Raw genomic sequence first — 12,069 nt, 5'->3', positions numbered from 1 at the left:
CATCCAAAATGGTACCACCTGAAAGCACGGCCAGGAAGACTTAATTAACAAGATATGAATTCAGCCTTTTAGCTGCAACCAATGGGTTTCAGGGACATGAATTTCAATGCAACTCGATGCCTAGTTTTACATAAGCACTGCCCTCTGCAAAATAGCAATCAGAGGAAGAGCTGGGCTCAATTGTGGTCCATGCAAAGAATCCCCCATGAACAGTCAGCCTCCTGAAAAGCTTTGAGAGAAGACAGCCGGCGAGTTCATCTCTTTACAACCCAGTGGCTCAAAGAGACATCTTTGCCTTCAGTCGGCACTCAGATGTACCGCAACGTTTCCCTTTGTGAAACAGAATAGACGCCTCCAAAGACAGCGAGCATTGTCCATGCAGGCATAAAGCAATATTTGGACATGTTGAATGGCTCCCTAAGATGAGGAAAAAGTGCTGAAGAAACACTAAATTATGACAGATGGGTGCCCTAGAAATCCAACTACCCCCAAACTGGAAAATGAAAAGCCGTCACAAAGGGCAGGCATAACAATAGAATTTAGGCATAACGAAATACACGCCATTTAATGTGGAGTGCACTGAAGCTTCCATCCATAAGTCAAAATCCTAGCCATTAAATAGCCTCATTTAAAAAGTTTTAAAGCAATTAAAATAAATTAGAAACTTCACAGGAGGACAAAATCGCTGAAAAGGATAAGAAGCACTTTATGCCAGGCACCGCTTCTGACAGTGTCATGCCCATGAGGCCAGATTTTTATTTGAGAAGAGCTCAGGGCCAGATTTTCAAGGGCTCTGCACCAATAATTAGGGACAGATTTTTTCCAAACTGCTCAGCTTCTATTATCCAAATAAAGGCCAGATATACCAAAGTGCTCAGGGCCCAGCAATTCCTACTGTGACAGTTGCAGCCACAACATGGCCAGCTTTTGCAGAAACGTGACCATTTATTTCACTGTCTGCCTAAGGAGGAAGTGGTCTGTTTAAAGGCCATCTTCTACTGTTTTTCACTGGCGTGTTGGAATTGGTTGGTATTTAAGTCCTGCTAACAGAAAGAGGGCCCCAACTTCACCAAATGGTCTTAAAACACAAGTGGAACAAGCCGCGCTGATTTCACTCTGTTGTCCCTAATTCCTGCTCAGGAGACATCTATCATCAACCCCTACATGAAGCACTTCAGAGCTGACTGTGGAAGCAAACTTGTAAAATTATAATGCTGCCTCCAGCCATTTTGCAGAGCTATATACATCATTTGTGGCACACCAGAATAGGAGCCTGTCTCAGGAACAAAAAAATCCCTTGGCAGTGCTGCTAACAGAAAAGAGAGAACACATCAGGGTTTTTTCAGCTTTTAAGCTGGTAATATCTCAACTTGGAAAAGAAACAAAGTGATGCAACCTTGCAGCCAGATCCCAGCCTACAAGGCTTGAAAACTGAAAGGAGTTTGTTTCTTCTCAGATCATTCTGAACTGGATGTTGTGATAGCTCCTAATGCAAAAGTCTTCTGGAGTGTAGCTGCTGTACATACAGGAGGTGGCACAGAGGAACAATACTTTATGAAACCAGAGCCTGTACTCTACATTCCTTATTTGCCTCACGCAAACACAACCCGTGGGCTTTCAGAGACAAGCTTTAACTGAAACATGTGGGATTATTTCCCTCTGAAGCAACAACTGTTCTTTATAGAAGAACACATTGGGGTACTTCTTCACTAGCTTACATGTGTGTCACTGCACTCTGAAACACTTGCAGAACAAAACAATACTATCACAATACTGCATGGCTGCTTTACATCGAACACTGTACCTACCCAAAAGAGTTAGTAACCAATGTCTCAATACAGACTACTTCCCTGTAATGGTGCTGTGCTAAAAGACTAAAGGTGAGGTTCTAGCTCTAAGGGCACCCTTCAAACAGTGAGAGTACCCATCAGTCTGTTGCCAAGCTGTTGTTCAAGGTCTTGAACCCTCAATGGCGATGTCATGGGTGCAGTGAGGTGCCGCAAGCTAGTTCCAACCAGGAGAGACAAGCAGCTAGAACACACCACAGAGAACAAGGAACAGGAGACTTTTGTGAGGAAACCACACAGGCAGGATTATGAATAAAGTTTGGGCTGAGGCCCATGCATGCTTAGCAAGATGCATACAAAAGTCAATACTAATTAAAAGGTCAAGTTTGGACAATATGCAGTGTTCACAGCTATGTTTTTTCAGCTAAATATGTGAACTATGGGAAGTATTGTCCCTAGCAACAAAACAGCTTAGGAATTTTCATCGTATTTACTTTCAATTAGACCAAAGGTTTTATGCACCTAAGAAAGGGTAATGAGACAGTAACATTTAAGTTACCCAGATGCTCTCTAATGGTTCATATTTTTTTCTGTTTCTGTCTTCTAACACACATTTGAAGCAACAAGGAAGAATGGGGAGCAAGAAGTAATCTGTTTTTCTCCTAGTACTCCCTCCATGGCTACTTTTACCAGTGGCAAATTAAAATGCCAGTACAACACCACTGATATGCCTCACAGTTATAGTTGGACAAGGCAAATTGGGCAACTTGGGGTGTGGGAGGACAAGAACATATGAACCCCAGTGCTCCTAGTTCACCAATGGTTCAATGGTAACTGCTGTGATTGCTGCCTAATCACAGATTTGATGACCTGTACCAGCTGGATTTGATAGAGAGTCATTTAGTGCCTTACAAAGAGAAATAAAGGGCACTGAATAAATTGCTGCAGAAAAAACCAACAAACCTCAGGAAAGGCAAGCTGGAGCTGTGAATACAATTTTGCTTGTAGAACTGGCTCCAGCAATTTTGTCTTGAGTAACATCAAGTGGGACAAGAAAGAGGAACATGTGCCATTCCTGTGCCTCATGATACTGAGTCAGAGAAGACATCTCTCCCAGGAATGTACTTAGTATACTATAGAATAGCAAAGTACACTATAGCACTATGGAATTCTCCTTTTCAACCCAGGTTTAAAAAAGAAAAAAAAAGTCAATTTGTGTTGTCCAGGCTTGAAATTAAATCTTTTCTTCTGGATTCCCACCTTCACCTATTGTAACTGCACTAGGATTCCTAATTTCCTTTGCTGCAGCGCAGCAAGCAGGTGCATAGCAGGATGTGTAATTAGACCACACCTACCCTCCTTTATGCTGCCTGTTCCCTGTGGGGGCAAGATAATTACATCTACCCTAAGAAAACATCAATATTTTATTTTTAATGAGTTGGGCAGACCCAATTATCTCAGTAGGCTGTTAATAAGTGAAATCGTGAAGTATGGCTGTGGCTTTGATGGAAACAGAGTCATGTCTGAAATGGGAATTTCCGACACACAGAGTATTAAATAGATGCCAGGCTGCTGGAATGGGAAGTTAGAGAAAAAGTGTTTAAGAAAGAAAATTTGCCTTTGTAGCATCTTTCAGTATTTAAAGGTAATAAGTCTAAACTGAAAGAATCATCACATTGGCTTAAACCCTGTAACTCCTGAACTAATAATATGTATTGGGGTTTTTAGTGCCATTCTGGTTCTTGACGTTTTATGTTTCAGATCGCCAAGTAAAGTCTCATGAAAACACCACCTTTGCATGTTAGACTGAACCACACATTGACAGAAAAATATTTTCCCTTTTAACTCTCACAAGAAGTTTGGTTCATGAAGCACATTATTCTGTGCTCTTCCCTCCCCTCTCTTCCTGTCCCCTTAGAATATGCCCTTCTCATTCACAGGCTAAAAAGCAGAAAGAATGGGAACAAACCTCCAAAGATCAATAGATGAATTTTCAATAACACTCAGGACTTACTTAACCACATTGATAATAATGGTAACTGTAGAGATAACTCAAAATCTGATGGGATGGAAAAAATACAAACATGCCTCTTTCCTCAAGCTTCTTGCATGCAACTGAACTCTCTCAGTGCAGAAAAACCAGTGACAGACTTGTAATCGAAACTTTATTTTCCTATTTAAGCTGAACTCCAGTTCCAAAATGGGAGAGAATTTATCCTCTAAGTTATATACTCTATATTCTATATTAATCATCATCATTTGGTTTCTTCCTGCTTCTCAACAACTGTGTTTTCATAAACCAGAGAACCAGATGTACAAAATCCAGCTTCTGCCTCAGATTACCATGAGAGTACTTAGTTGTTCACATCTCAGATGGTTTAAGACTTGCTTTTTGGGGGAGGACCAGGAAAATTACAAACATGCAAATAGTTTTGTGCCCTACCCTCCAGTAAAGCCAATGCCCACTACAGAAAAGCACCAAATACAAGTATATTTAGTAGGTGCGCTACTGAGCTCAACCCTATTTGTTGCCTACTCCATAAATTAAGAAAATACAAATATGGTTACAAGTACCATTCAAGGCACATGTGAGGCTTGAGCTCTGATCGACGTAAAGTGGTTCCTCCACCTCTTGAATTCTTCTCGCTGGGATCAGTGATGCTGCTCATGGAACAGAGCTAGTCTTTGGGAACCAAGGTATTCAATTCAACTTCCAAATGCATAGCTGCACCTAAGAGAAAGCCAGTCTCTGGTTCCCTATCTAACACACCAGCTTTTGGTTTTATCTTTCCTTTTTTCCCCTTAGTAATTCTGATAAATATGGAGCAATGCTGAATCTGGTTCTGTAGCTATGGTCCTCATCAAATTAAATGCATGTATTAGTGTGATCATTTGTACTGACATCCCAGACACTTAGCTGTATGACCTTGTAGTTCATTTTACAGGGCAAGAGCAGAATTAGCATCCTCAGCGAGCTCAGTGAAATAAACATAAACCATATAATGAGGAGAAAAAGAAAGTCCACAAACTTTGAATTCCCCTAATCTGCTGTGTTCCATTAAAAGCTATCCTTCTTAAGACTTCCTTCTTCCTTGGCTGCCCACCCTAGTCATAGAAAACCATTTAACTCCAGCAAGATGTAAAGGCACAATACGGACTTTGATCCAAAGCTGTTTCTTCTTGTTGGACTCCAAAACCAGTTTTCAGGCTTCCAAAGACTCTTTGCCAGCTATGATTAGAAGCCACACTGGCTGACGCAGTAATTGCTCTATAATCATATCTTCAGTACCCTGACCTGGTTTATGCATACAATCTATATTCTAATAGCAGTCAACAGGTCACCAGTTAATAAAAATACCATTAACGTCCCCCTGTGACTAAGAAATGGAGATATTCATCTCACTAGGCCAGTGGTGGGCCAATATAATTTCTGCTGCTGTTAGTGTAATTAACTCTGCCTGCATGTGGATCTCCCTGGAGGACAATGCAAGCACAGAATGACCTTGCTGTGAGCTCTCACTGGTGGTATTGTGATGGGCACAAAGATTTACAGGAGCTCAGGTCAAAGAAGAGTGGGAACTTCCTGCAACCTGACCTCTCAAAAGGGAGAATCTCATCATCTCTAGGATGCTGTGCAGCATACCTGGCTTCATCTGTAAAACAGAGGCAGTATTGGCTGTGGCTCAGGCAGCCAGGACTGGCATCCTGTTTAGCAGTGTCCAAGGGGCAGGCAATGAGAGAGAAAGTGAGCAGCAAGGAGAGTCAGGCAGGCAGGAAAGGAGTGGGGAAAGAGAGAAGATTAACTTATGAATGGGGAGGCTGCATTTCCATTCAGCCTGGATGTCATCCGTGTAAATGCAGTTTGTGTAGCACATGTTGCAGCCATTATATGTAGGTTAGAGGAGGACTGGAAAATTTCATGTTTCCCAGAAACAGTTTCAGAGAGCTGTGTTACCATCAACACTCCACTGAGGCATATATTATACCTGTGAGCAGAAAGTTCTGCGTATACCAAGAGGCACAAGATGCCTAAAGCAGAAGGGGTTTTTGAAATAGGTTTGTGGGAATAGATACCAATTCCTCCTATCCCAGAAACAGATGTAAAGATACATGTCTAAGAAACCAGGGAATGCAAGACTACAAGAAATAAGCTCCTGAGAGAAACTTGAGCTTGCAAGTCATATCAGCAGGTACTGTCCCCACACAGTGAGTTAAGCACATCCACAGTTTCTGGGCTTGCTCCAGAGTTGTTAACACTGCTTCACAGTTTTGTTGTCTGCCACAACCCTAGTCCCAGGCAAAACCATCCCAAAGAGAGGACCTAGTCTGACAGCCACCCACCCACAAAGCAAGCTGATCTCCAGGCTCATTCATCTTTGCTGTAGCAGACACTCAACTGGAAACAGACCAAGACCTAGCAGAACTCATTTCACACAGAAGTCCTGCTCCAAGATCAAGTCAGCTCCTAGCAAATAAATGTCCTGTGTTTAACTGCTGCAACACACCTCCTCCAAATCATCTCAGATCTGGATCATTGCTCTGCCTGCACACACATTCTGCTCTACCTAGGCATGTCCACCTGGACCCATGCCCAGGAGACATGAACAACCCTTCCCCTCCTCAATTTAGCATCTTTTTAAACAGAGGCCCTCTTGTCCTCTGGTTCCTTTCCCCCTTTCCTTGAACAGCACCACGGTGTGCATCTAGAGACTTCAACAGTTGTTTCATCACCAGATGAAAGGACAGCACCAAGAGGGAGCTGCTGACTGGATTTGTGCCACCAGCTGACACAGACCGTCACAGACAGACGCTTTAAAGACAGCATGTCATTGTCAGATGGGACTTGCCAGTGTTTCAAAACATCTCGATCTGTAGTGGCCTGTAAAAGCTCTGGTGCTGTGCCACAGTCCAGATTCTTTTTGACCAATGCTGAGTCCATTATATCGGTAATATTGACATTGCCGGACAAAACTGACTGCTATGTACTAAGAACCCCAAAACATTTTCTCCTTTTCTCCTGAGCTCTCTATATAACCTGGTTACTCAGTAAGTCTGTGTATTAAACCCTGAGCAAACCCACTACCAGGTTCACAAGACACCCTACAAATATTAAGGATCGAGTTTGACTGTAATTGTAATGAAATTCAGTTCAGAGGTGTTAGAAGGCAGTTCTGATTCTACAACTTGGGATAAAATAGAGAAAAGACTGCACTTTGCCATGAGTGTTTGGGTGCAACCCTCCCATGCAAGCAGTCCTTCATTCTTAGGAACACTGCACTCAGCTCAGTGACTTGATGAAGATCCATGCTATCAAATCCACACAGCAGTAGACTGAACTGTGTTGGTCCATGGAAGAAGAGGAACAGGAACCAGAAAGGGCCACGCAGTTTTGAGAGAGAACAGCAACATCAAAAGCCACTGGATCAGGGTTAAATTTTTCACATCAGTTCCCAGAACAGCAGACAAGAAATGGAGATTCTATGCAGCATAGTTTATAACTGCATTATCCACTAACTGCGTGCAATATGTCTTTATATACCAAATAGCTAACAAGATTAAGGAAATGCAATCTACATAGCTGATAAATAACCCAGCTAGAAGCCACTTTCAAAGACAATCAGGCACCAGCTTTATTATAAATTAAGAAAAATTGCAAACACATAGAAGTAGCATGTGAGACAGAGAGGAATCACTTGGCATTCGAGGAAGAAGATCAAAGTAGTAACAGAATGTTAAAACAAAGAAGAATGCCAGAGAAGGAGGAAAAGTAGTAATGAATTGGTGGAGAATATGAGAAGCAAGGGAATGAAGAGGGAAGGCTCAATAGCCTGTGTGCTCTCATTCTTTTTGTGCTATTTTCAAACCTGGCTGCAGCCTTCAGGTCTTATTACGGTACATAAATGTTCACATTTTTCCAAGCCATTGCATGACTTTCTTATCTGACCTCTCAGCTTGGCAATTAAAATCTGCCCACACTACTGCTTTTTCACAGCTCTGCCTCCTGTTTGCTTTGCTTGCAGGGTACAGCATCATTAGATCTGAGAATCACCATCCGCGAGGCTACCTAATGATGCTCATTCCAGTGCATTCCGGAGACTCTGGCAGGCCTCTGTTAGGGCCTCAGCAAGAGAAGGGAGATCCCAAAGGATGTTCAGTCTGGGATGCTATAGTGACGAGTTTGAAAGGGAAACACACCAAAGCAAAACAGGAAATAGGATACATGAACACCGTATGTCAGCTCTGTTCACTGAAAAAGGTCAGTATCAGAGGTAATGTCAGCTGTACTATGTACTGTTTGTATCTATACTATGTACAGATACAAACTATGGTTAGAGATGAGGATAAGGGGCTTCTTGCAGGCCCTAAAATTCCCCCCAAAATCTGGTCATTAGAATCTTTGAGTAACTGAGTTCAGCACCAGCAAATAAACTCAGTTCAGAAAGACCATACCAGAAGCAGAAAAGGTGTGACTGAAAAGGACGGTGTTAAATAATGCAAACTGAACACCCATGAAAAGGAGTTCAAGGTATTCTAACCATTTCCCAGTAGTATGAACATCTTTGGCAATTTTATTTTTAAACTATGTTTAATGTAACTAAAAAAGAGGTGAAAGACAAGCATAAGATAGTATGTCTAACAGGATTCCATTCATAATCTAGCTCTATGTGAAGACATAAAGCACCTGAAAAGCATTTCTTCCACATGGATTTCAGTTTCATGGTATTGTTGACAGAGATGGTCCAAGTACAGGACACGCTAGATGCATTTTATCTGGCTAAGTCAGATAAACCCAGCTGAAACCTGGGCTAAGCCTCACTGAAGCCTATCTGTGAGGCTAGGACGAGTACAAAACCCTAATGATCCTAGAGCAATGATGGACATCAGCGAAGATTACAAAACCAGAGGAAAAAATATTCCCCTGAAGTAAGTCATGACAAGAAGCAGCAGACTTGCCAAGAAGGAAGGCACTCAACCTCTAGAGAACATCTCTTACATTATTCGACATTACTAGCTAACGTAAGTATCATTTTCCTTTCAGAAAGCACTTCAGAAACATACTTCCCTAAAGCACCTATGAGGGCTTAGCATTTACCACAGTCCTGCTGCTCTCAGGGGACATATACAGGTACATATATCTGCAGTCTTTCTAGGGCACAGAAAGCAGATGATAGCTTCCCTTCCCTCCCAACAGGATTTGGCCATGCCTTCTAAACATGCTCATCTTCCCTCCTCTCTCTTTGCTAGAGGAGGGGCTTTTTGTACACAAAAACATACTCAACTGATAACCACGTGTTTGAATGCTTAATTGCTTTGCTGACTATAAGGCATTAAACATTTGAGAGAGTAGATTCAAGCTCAGGGGAGCTGTTCCAACTCAGGACACTGAAGAACAGATATTGCCCATTCTTTCATCTCACTGTGTTGTCTCTAGCTGCTAAAAGAAAGATATATCTCCTCCTCCAGCGAGCAGAGATGAGCCAGGATCTATTACACTGACTGTATAAAAGGAAAGTGGTGAACTTCCCCCCCCAACTTGCAGCTTTGTAGCTCTCTTTGTTAAAATAAAAAAGAAGAAAATAAAAATCAGGAAGGATGCAAATACCCTTTTGGATTTGCTGTCTGCCTTCAGAAAGATGTTTGTTTTCCAGCAGAATCTGCTCTACTTCAAACCCACTCTAAATAAAAGTAATAGATGAGAAATTTGTCATAAATATATTTAATGTATGTGCTTATATCACCTTGCTCCACTGGGAAACAACCAAGCACCACATCAGCACAAAAGCATATCATTTAGTACCATGCTTATTACGGGCTGTATAGCCATATATACAGCAAAACTGCAATAGAGGTGAAGTCAACAATCCGAAGCTAATAAAACAATAAATAATAATAATAAATAAAAGCTGTCAGTGAGGAGAAAGACCCATCATGCCCACACCAGTATGCCCATTTGCAAGGACAGGATTGCTCCCTGCAATTTCTGACCTAGAGAGCTTTAAACATCTCAAACAATAGCATTCCCAGCACTTCCCTCGAGAAGCTCAATTCATCTCGCTGCCAAGGAGCTTTGCCCCAAGTGTCGTTGTGAATTTTCTTCTGCCTGGTTGTCACTGTGCTCTCAAAACAATCCCCCACTGGGTGAATCACAAGTCAGCCAGTGGAAGAGGAATTTAGAAAGCCTCGTCCAGGGAGCTCCCCGCACTTGATGTGGCGAGCTATAAAATGTGACCGTATGGAGTTCTGCAGCATCCAAATAACCCAGAATGTCTGAAGGCAAAAAAAAGCAACAAAAGTCACAATACTTTTAGGCTAATATTTTAGCTTTTCTTCTAGAAAATATCTACCAATTCTCTGGGGTCACCCAAGGGAGGACTGGAAAGAGCAGGAGGTGGCAAAAACCAGTATACAGGAAGCTGCACTATGGCATCAAGGGGACCACCTGGTATATACCACGAGGCTGAAGCAGACGGTAGGTGTATATCTGGCTGACTGTGGGTTATTGCTAAACAGAGGGACTCCTTAGTAATCACTGGCACATCTGCTGTACAGATTATGTTACCACTGCAATGCTGTGTTTGCCCCCTCTTTGGAGAAACCAGAAAGATCCCAATACAGCATCTGCAAGAGCTCCTTAGAACCACTCATAAGCAATTTATGCACTAACCAAGAAGAAAGAAAATAACACATGAATATAAACATGTTACAGGAGACAGAGCTCCCACCAACAGCTACACCACCTCCCTGTCACACTGTAGGTTGGGAAGGACCCTTTTCATTTTTGCTGCAAGGGTGGCAGCCTAGACAGGACCATCCTTTCTGGGTTCTGCACAAGGCACTCACACTGAATATTCAGTGACTTGTCTTCTCCCCTGGGGGTTTTGCTCTCCATGGTTCACTGATGATGCAAGCAGCAGCCAAAGAAGAAATGACAACTGCCTGACATTCGCCTCTTCCTTCTTCTGCTCCCTCTTCCTTCCAGTGCTTTCTATTTTGATCTGCTACCATTCACCATTTCCTCTCCCTATATCTACAGCTGGTTCATGATAAGATTTCATCCCTACCCAACAATAGCGCTTTGGAGCAAATCCCATTCAGTCACAACTTCTAGCTCGATTTCCTTGTATATTTCCTTAGAGCTCTGCATTCCTCTCTCAGCTACCAACACCCAACAACCTGTCCATAATTGCAACTGGCAGCACCTTTGTGATAAGGCACTGTTCTTCTCTTCCAATCTTTTCAGGCCATTTAAGCAAAAAAGCCTTTCCCAAAGCTGGCTGCTCAGCTGACTAAGCCCTTGCAGCCACCAACCACCTGACTAGAAATGAGTCCCTGAAAACATTTCTCCCTTCTCCAAACCTAATTGCCAGATACTCAGATCTGTTCCCCAGTCTTTCTCTCTAGATCTAGATTTCCAGCACAGAAAGGATGCAGATGGTGGGAAAATTAATCCAACACTTAAAGGTTTTCTTCTAGGTAATATTATGTCTCCTGCTGCCAGCCACACAAGTGTTACAGCAACAGTTGCTCATGCCAGGAAAAAACATGGCCTGGCTCTCATTTCTCCTCTCTGCCGTGCGCACGCACACACGCCACAGAGCTGGAAATGAGTTAATCAGATGATGCTCCATAAAGTATGCCAGTTTCTGTATAAACAATATTAAATATCAACATTTCCTTCCTTCTTTTTAAGCTGTTGCATTTGCATCCCCTCTCAGTCACAACAACTTTGGAAGTGAAAACAACCCTGGATAATGTCGGTGTGCTGATTTGCTGGAAAACGTATAGAAGTCAAGGAATACTCACAGATGTAGGAACCCTGCAAATAACATGGTTCGTTTTCCTTTCCCACATGCCCTACTGTTGATGATCATAAAAAAGTGAACTGCCACCAAACTCTTTCTGAGAGCTGGAACCGATCATATCTCCCATACATATAAAAGATTTGGGAATAAGATCAGTAAAGTTCATTCTGTTATCTGTGAAGCTCTTATTATTCATGAAAATGTTCACAAATCCCCAAAGCCTCATGTATTTTAGCACAGACCAAGTTTCTGAAGATTAGTTCTGCAAAGTGCACAACTCACTTGGTGGTTTTTAAAGTTGCTGCCATCCACACATAGCACAATAATCACAGCATTCTGCTTAGGGGGTGAATGCCACAGCACAGAGGTAAGTTGAAAAGTAAGTAAGGAAAGAGCTGACAAAGGTTCTGAGAAAGGAAAGCAACAGTCAAAGCTAACAGGCCTTGGAAGAGCCAATGGTCAAAGAATTGAAGTTATGT

This window comes from Neopsephotus bourkii, unplaced genomic scaffold, assembly GCF_033783945.1.
Source record: "Neopsephotus bourkii isolate Nb327-2 ecotype Australia unplaced genomic scaffold, CSIRO-AGI_Nbou_v1 NB_911, whole genome shotgun sequence".
In the NCBI taxonomy this organism is placed as follows: domain Eukaryota; kingdom Metazoa; phylum Chordata; class Aves; order Psittaciformes; family Psittacidae; genus Neopsephotus; species Neopsephotus bourkii.
The sequence above is the reverse complement of the archived record's forward strand: the minus strand, read 5'-3'. Positions refer to the sequence as shown.